This window comes from Pristiophorus japonicus, unplaced genomic scaffold, assembly GCF_044704955.1.
Source record: "Pristiophorus japonicus isolate sPriJap1 unplaced genomic scaffold, sPriJap1.hap1 HAP1_SCAFFOLD_2644, whole genome shotgun sequence".
In the NCBI taxonomy this organism is placed as follows: domain Eukaryota; kingdom Metazoa; phylum Chordata; class Chondrichthyes; family Pristiophoridae; genus Pristiophorus; species Pristiophorus japonicus.
Window position 1 is genome coordinate 3,203 of NW_027252389.1, and position 6,664 is coordinate 9,866.

General features: G+C 46.5%; 1 pseudogene; it reads right to left on the reverse strand.

Moving 5' to 3' along the window:
• Positions 1 to 4,912: 4,912 nt before the first annotated feature.
• LOC139247228 (U2 spliceosomal RNA) lies at positions 4,913 to 5,091 on the reverse strand (annotated as a pseudogene).
• Positions 5,092 to 6,664: the final 1,573 nt, after the last annotated feature.

The following is a 6,664-nucleotide window of genomic DNA, read 5'->3' on the forward strand; positions in this document are numbered from 1 at the left end:
CTCTCCTCCTCCCTCCCCCCCTCTCTCTCCTCCTCCCTCCCCCCCTCTCTCTCCTCCTCCCTCCCCCCCTCTCCTCCTCCCTCCCCCCCTCTCACTCCTCCTCTCTCTCCTCCCTCTCTCCTCCTCTCTCCCCTCCCCTCTCTCTCCTCCTCTCTCTCTCCTCCTCTCTCTCCTCCCCTCTCTCTCCTCCTCTCTCTCCCCCCCTCCCCCCTCTCTCTCTCCCCCTCCCCCCCTCTCTCTCTCTCCCCCCTCCCCCCTCTCTCTCTCCCCCCTCCCCCCCTCTCTCTCTCCCCCCTCCCCCCCCTCTCTCTCCCCCCTCTCTCTCTCCCCCCCTCCCCCCCCTCTCTCTCTCTCTCTCTCTCCCCCTCCCGCTCAGCGGCACGAATGGCTGCAGAATTCTCCCTGGCTGAAGCACTTTCACACAGGTAGGAAGATGGTTTATTTAATCTTTTCTTGGCTTATAAATGTTTATTCAGGTTGGATTTATTTGTATAATATTTGTAGAAGTATAAATAAGGATTTATTGTCGAATTTAATGAGTTCCCTCCCCCCTCCCCTCCACCTCGTTCTGGACGCCTAATTTGTAACCTGCGCCTGATTTTTTAATGTGTAGAACAGGGTTTTTTCAGTTCTACAAAAATCTTCACTTGCTCCATTCTACTTTAGTTTGGAGTACATTTTCACTGTGGAAACTTTCAAATCAGGCGTCAGTGGCCGGACACGCCCCCTTTTGAAGAAAAAATTCTGTTCTAAACTCGAACTGTTCTACCTGACTCGAAATGCAGAAAAAAAAATGTGGATAATTGCGATTTCTAAAATAGTCCGTTCTCCACCAGTTGCTCCTAAAAATCAGGCGCGAATCATGTGGAAACTTGGGCCCACAATTTCTAAAGTTGCGGATGACATCAAATTGTCTGGGATAGTCAATACTGAGGAGGACTGCAACAAATTACAGGAGGACATTAATAAACTTGCAAAATGGGCATATAATTGGCAAATTAAGTTCAACACAGATAAATGTGAGGTATTACATTTTGGTAGGAAGAATAGGGAGGTCACTTATTACTTGGAGATTGCGAGTCCAGGTGGGGTAGAGGAACAAAGGGATCTCGGAGTTCAAATACATAAATCACTAAAAGTTCTGACACAGGTTAGCAAGGCCATAAAAAAAACAGCACTTGGGTTTATTTCTAGAGGGATAGAATTGAAAATTAGGGAAGTTATGCTGAAACTGTATCGAACCTTGGTTAAACCAATCAGAGTACTGCGTACAGTTCTGATCGCCATATTATAAAAGAGATAGAGGAGAAATTTCTTCTCTCAGAGTTATATAAATGTGTGGAATTCGCTGGCTCAGAGAGGTGTGGAAGCTGGGACATTGAATAAATTTAAGACAGAAATAGACAGTTTCTTAAACGATAAGGGGTTATGGGGAGTGGGCGGGGAAGTGGAGCTGAGTCCATGATCAGATCAGCCATGATCTTATTGAATGGCGGAGCAGGCTCAAGGAGCCTATGGCCTACTCCTGTTCCTATTTCTTATGTTCTTATCGAGGCACTGTAGAGGGTACAGAGAAGATTTACAAGGATGATACCAGAAATGCGAGGGTATACATATCTGGAAAGGCTGGGTCTCTTTACTCTTGAAAAAAGAAGGTTGCGGGGAGACCTAATAGATTCAGATGAGGAAAGACGGAAGGAGGCTCGAGTGGAGCATAATCGCCGGCATGTCCTGGTTGGGCCGAATGGCCTGTTTCTGTGTTGTTTATCCTATGTAATCCTATGAACAGAAAGACCTGTGGATTCAAATACAGAATTTCTGTGAAAATCTGAGTGCAGATAAATGAAGCTTATAAAAAAAGGCCAATAGCATATTGGGCAGCCCATTATAGAAGGGACATTACGCCATAGAGAGCAGAAAGCAAATTCACCAGGATACTGGTGGTGGAAGTGGTGGCTACAAGTCCAACCCGTCATTAAAAAAAAAGTGTGAAAATATCTTGGTGTCCATCAGACAGAATCTATAGTTGTGACTTTTGAGAGAAATACCAAAAGTGCAACAAAAGAAACTGTTTGAGCAAAGAAATCACATTTCTTTAATCGCCTCTCAAGACAAGAAATTCTTCCAGCTGATAATATGGAACTAGATGCAACTTATCAAAATGTTGGTGATCTTTATCCTGATCAACTAAGAGAAAACACAAAGCGGTGAAGCCAGGTACACATCAGTGATCTGATGTTTATGTATAGTCATAAAGTTTATGCATTTGAGTTAATTAGTTCGAATTCACTAACCATCGTCATAGTCGGTCCCTCGAACGAGGATGACTTGCTGCCACGAGAGTTCACAGTTGTTTCAATGAGGACCCGATGTTCCAGTCCTGAACTCCAGTTGAGGGGCTGGAAGATGCCTGTGCGTGGATTTTTTTAACGTGTGGTGACCGTTGTACATCAGCCACCACACGGGCTTGACAGAGCGAGGCCTTTATCCGGTGGCAAGGATTAACCAGGACAACTGGAGACCTGCTCTGTTGCACGGATCTAGTGCGCACACATATCGCAGCGTGGGCAGGTCTGTGCTGCCCCTGGGCCCCGTACCCTCATTTGCCGCACCTCCGCCATGATGTTCCAGGGCCCGGCACTCCAGCTCTATTTATAGCCCCGACCTGTGATAGTGTTCTCACACAGGTCAGGGCCCACAATGTTCACTAACACCATCAGATGAATTAACATCAGTGAAAAGGTCATTTCTCATTGGTTGAGAGAACGTGTTGTCAGGAAATTCCATTTCTTCAGAAAAACTGATGGATTTTAGAGCTGAACAGTGAATAATGCAGTGGGGTCAGAAACCCCCCGTGACCATCCCTTTAACTGATGGTGTTGTTGGCTCACACTGAAATCTGTGAGGAAGGTTTTGAAGTAAAGATGCTGGATGAGGGATGATGAAATGTTGAAGAAATGATGAGGATAGAGGTGTGAGATGAACGAATGGTCTTTATTCCTTGTACCTTGCAGAGTACCCGAGTAAATGGTACTTTGTGACTGTTGTTTGTAACTGTCCATAACGTGCGTCACTTCAATTTTGCCCAGTTTCGATCTCTAACCTGCTGTTGATGAATAAACATAAGAAATAGGAGCAGGAGCAGAAATAGGCCATTCAGTCCCTCGAGTCTGCTCCGCTTGTTCTTGAATTGAAGTTACGTGCGTTCGATAGGCCCAATCGTGCAAAGTTTTAAAAATTACGGTGTTGACACCAAGACTTGGCTCCTCTGCCTCTTCTCCAGGTCCAAATGAGAAAAGGTTTGGAGTCATTTTCACAAGGCGGTTCCCTCTAATCCTTTCAGTGATGACTTGCACTTGCACTTTACAGGACATGGTGTGCGATCAGCAGAGTGTGTCCGATGAAAACAGTCATCTCTGGTCATCTACATTCTCCTGGGTCTCTCCATCCTGCTGTCTGTGGTGATTCTTGGCACTTCAGTTATACTGTGTAAGTTTTGTGAAATTTTAAGCTATGGTACTTACTGTTGTGAATTCTACAATTTTAGTTAACAAAGCTAATACAGAGATGTGCATGAATTAGCATGTATTAATAATGTAAGTGCTGGGCCGGAATTTGCTGAAACAGTAATTATGTGAATGCCGCACGCCACTATTAATGTACAAATCGGCCGACATCTTGTGGCGAGGGAGAGACAGCCTGTGAATTGCACATTGCCGCAAGATACTCCACCATTAGCTTCGCAAAAACAATATCTCACCCTGAATCTCCCCGTGAGTTTCCTGACGTTTCTGCATTTGTGCATTAATTGTCCATTAAACTCTGCTCAGAAAAGTAATTAATGGCGTAGGTACCCTTTTAATAATGTGATCATTGTTAATAAGTGCCAGTCAACCTCCCTGGCCCAGAAAGTGAATCATTGAGTGGTGAAGTCTCATTCTGTCAGGTATTAAATTGCTTTTGGAGATTTTACAAATGTTACATTTAAAATGTCAGTTTTTTGCTTGCTTTTCCTTCCTGTCTCTTTCGTCTCTCTCTTAATCCAATCTTTTGTTGGCATTGAATACACACAGTTCTCAGTCATTCATAGTTCTCAATCCTTAAATCTCCTTGGTTAAGGATTTAGACATTTGGTGCCGTTGTCCATTAAGGTTGTGAAATTGCCCTAATCGGCGGCCGTAATCTTCTGGAGCCGGGACTTTTATCGCCGGGCCTGGAAGACCTGCCATGACGCAGAATTGGGCCTACCGCCCGTCAAAGGGAGCAGAGCGCTGTCTCCGGCACGCCATTTCCTTTGGAGGCAGTGCCGGAGCGGTAGCACAGCGCTGAATCCAGCGCTATGTGGATACTCCGCGTAGCACTTACTGAAGGGACTGATTACATTCACAGAGTTTCATTAAAGGGGAAAGCCATTGTGCACGCTGCATAGCCTTATTGTGGCCACCACTTGACCATCAGGGCAGAATGAGACCAGACCAGCAGCCCGGCACACAAGACGGAATGTCTGGCTGCACGATGGCGGTATGGACAATGCTAGGGCCGCCATCGTCGAGCTAACACGCGGGTCAGCCAATGGAAAAAGATGGCGGCCTGCCAGATTTGTGATCAGGAGGCGGTAACAGGGCTATAAAAAGGGGCAATTTTGCCCCCTAAGGTTCTACAACGCCCCATTGCTCTCGCCGTACCGCTATGAGCTCAAATTTCCAACAAATTACGGTGCAAAAAACCTTTGAGCTGAAGGGGACAGGAAAAGTCTAACTCACGGCGCATGGTGCGAGATGCCCCACTCCAGCAAGATTTGGCCCAATATTTTTTATTTATTTATTTATTTATTTTATCGGTCCAGATCAACTCTAACGCCAAAGATCACTTTGCGCCAATGTGTTTGATCTTAGGCCAAAAGGCCGAGAGGCGAAGTTGCACCGTTCCTGGAAATATTGCAATACCAGGTCGGTGCATAGAGTGGACGGGGCATGCCCCTGATCCAGCTCCCTGTCCAAAAATCAATTCAATATCATGTCCCCATAGGGGATATTAAACTGATAGGAACAGATACTACACTTGATCATAGACAAAAGGCCGAGAAGCAATTTGGCCCAATATTAATTCAGTAGTGGGACTGGGAACCAGTAACAGTAAAGGTGATCCTACTCGACAGTGTGGGGCAGGACACATAACAACACCTTATAGTAAATTAATTGGTCACATCTTTACACTCCTGGGGAGGGGTTGAAGTTCCTTGCTGCATTGGAGCAAAGACACACACAGATTAGGGAGACTTTTACCTCCTGTCTGGCAGTGACTGGACGGAATGGGGTTAAAATCCAAGCAGTAAAGTTCCTGCTCATTCACTGGCCCACGGACATCGTAATGCTGATGTTTTCTTGTGCTATTGAGGCACTTGTTTGACTCAGAAGGAACCTCATGAATAAATGTAATTCGGAGTCCTGTGATGTATTCAGGAACCCTAAGCTATTTTAATAGCTGACTGGGTGGAGCCTGCACTCTACAGCTGTGAGGGTAAGAAGCAGTGGCCTTTACAGGTAAAAATTGAGCCCCATCAGCCACCTGGTCTAATCCCACTGCTGCTCACTCCCCGCACTCTTTAATCTTTCTCCTTTTCAAGCATCTGTCTAATTCCCTTTAAAAGGATTTACGAGGGTCGATTCTGATCTGTGGGGAAGTGAAGAACTGCAATGTGACTGCTGGCTGCGATTAGTGCGGAGCCAGATCAGCAGAATTTCCACCCATTTCAACTTCCCTGGGAAACTGTGCTCAATGGAGGGGCTGCCCTGCTCAGACCTGCCCCATTATATCGCACTGACTGGGGGCATGTCTGGGGCTTTCCAGGACACGCCCAGGAATTCTGCCATGAATAATGAACACAGAGGTGATTGATCCTGAAGGGACTGATTACCTTCACAGAGTTTACCCTCTGTTCCCTGAGCGGCAGGTCAACATTTTCAAATACTTTTATTTGATTTTAGCTTCTGGGCCCCATCATGGAGTTGCAGGGAGCCACTCCTCAGTCCACCTCCATTGGGGAACGACAGCTGTCCGAATAATGTTTTTGCAAACGACCCGTCCACAGGCCTCTCTCCAGCCTTTCTCTCCTGTCTACTCCCCTTCCCATCACCCAGTCTTGTCATCTTTCATTTCTCAACTCTCATTTGGCCCCTCAATCCCTACTCCAACCCAGCCTATCCTCCTGGCACTGTAGCAAGTTGTATTCCCCTTGGATAAGCCCATGGCTTTCCTCTGTGCTTCTCTGGAATGGTCTATCGAGGAATCTATCATTGCCTCCCTACAAGTAGCAACCCAAGCTGCTTCATCCTCTTCCTTCCCACCCAGTGCACCGCCACGGACAAACTTCGCACCAACTTCCCATCCCGATCACCTCACATAGTACTGCTCCCTTGGACTTTGCCTGTGGATATACAATCACTGCTCTTCTCCACACCTCCCTCTAGAATGTCCACTCACTCATGAACAAGGCCCTTGCCATCTACGACCTTATTGTGGATGATTGCATTGACATCATGGCTTTCACTGAAACTTGGCTCACTGGTGGTGAGACCTTGCCCCTTACTGAAGCCTCCCTGCCTGGCTTTTCCCTTCACCACCTGCTCCACCCAAACTGCCAGTGTAGTAGTGTGGCTCTGAC